Source organism: Lolium rigidum, chromosome 4, assembly GCF_022539505.1.
Source record: "Lolium rigidum isolate FL_2022 chromosome 4, APGP_CSIRO_Lrig_0.1, whole genome shotgun sequence".
NCBI classification, from domain to species: Eukaryota; Viridiplantae; Streptophyta; class Magnoliopsida; order Poales; family Poaceae; genus Lolium; species Lolium rigidum.
The window spans coordinates 273,283,238-273,285,038 of NC_061511.1; positions in this window are offsets into that span (position 1 = coordinate 273,283,238).

Below are 1,801 nucleotides of genomic sequence, written 5' to 3' on the forward strand. Positions count from 1 at the left end.
CTATGGTAGATAAAGTGATTTTCTTTCTTTTCATCAATGAGAAAATGAACTCTTTTCAGAAAATAAAAGAGTATACTCCCGTAGTGGACGAACCGAACTTGTGTCTAAATTAAAAGTGAACTTCGCAATTTTTCTGTTGTGTGCTTTTGTATCAAATCTAGTGGATGAAGGAAACTTCCAAAACAATAGTAAGTAAACTTCAAATGTGAAAGACATGAACTTCTATGTTTAAAGCTATCAAACTTATCCATAATAAATTGATGCAAAGGATAAATGTCCAGTGTATAAATTAACTAGAGAGACAAGAAATCAATTGGAGATAGAGGTAGCATGCTCAGATGCAGAACTGACGCCTTCCTGATATATACATGTGGACTTCTTTCGTGAAACAAGTGCACTACTGCAGGGGATAAATGTCCAGTGTATAAATTAAATACATCAAACTTTTAAACCAAACTGATGGTTTAACACTGTGTGATTCTGATATAGGAACAACGTTTTGCTAGTTTACACGCACCTGCACTTCCAGTAAGGGGGTGGGACTGGTGCATCCGCAGGGGCAGCGAGCGAGCTCGGAGCTTGGTGGACTCCGGTGTGATTCATGGTGGACTCCTGATGGGGACGAGGTGAACTGCCCAGATGCAATCACCTGATGTAAAATGGGAATAAAATGAGTACTCAATGCCCTATCAAGGTGATAGTTTCAGATGTAGTCCAGTATATAGTACAAGCACTCCTAGTTCAAGCACAAATGCTATCGCCACAGAATATTTTTTTACAGTTAACTTTCTGCTGTGTTCTTTAGCCAAAATCAGTGGACAAAGCAAACTTCCGTAACAAAAACAAATAAATTCATGTGAGAACAAGGTGAGCTTCTACTTTTTAACAAAGCACTATCAGTTGCAAAGTTTGTCTGCCCGACGATAAGAGTTTATTATATAGATCTCATTGTATTGACCTACAAAAACAATGGAATGACAACATTGTTATAGAAGTTGATTCACAAGATATATTTGAGTTTTAACACATGATAAAAACAAGTGGGCTTCCCTCATAGAGGAACTGAACTTTTAGCAAAATAAAAAAGTGAACCTACGATCCACACTATTTTTATAACTGCAATTGCCCTATACTTGTAACGAACTCCGCAGTACGGAGGAAGTGAACTTCAGACAACTAAAGATCGAAGCAAACTCCATAGATGCAATTTTTATAACGGGTAATTGCCCTGTGCTTGTGGGAGTCCACGCCGATGCTGGTGGAGCTACCAGCGGGCAGTGCAAACGGATTGCGCGTGGTGAACCAGAGTGGCGTGTGGTGAATTACCGTGGCAGGGTGCCGGAGATGCTGGGGACGTCGAGCTCGTGGTGAACGACGGGGGGCTGCACGTGTGAACTCCTGTGGCTGCACATGTGAACTCACGGGTAGGGCGTCACCGGACTCGCATCGATGCATGTGAACTAGAGTCATAAATAAATAATTTCAGTAGTCATAAGTGTAACCATACTACCATACAGGTTAAGGAGTAACTAAATGCTGCACGCATAATCTGAATGAATCGAGGCCTCCATAATATTAATCCCAGTTATCTCAAACAAATATAATGATATTTCCAAAGTTTATATAGTTTGGAATTCCACTAATGATAAATCCATTCTAGTTTTGCCTCCGCAAAAAGACATAACAACACACATTGGCTCTATCTGTCCCAAAAAGCTACAATGGGCAGCGACACTGCAATGGCAACAACTAGCACATAGATTGTATAAAAAACCTTGTGCACATGCAGAGACAAATTTCC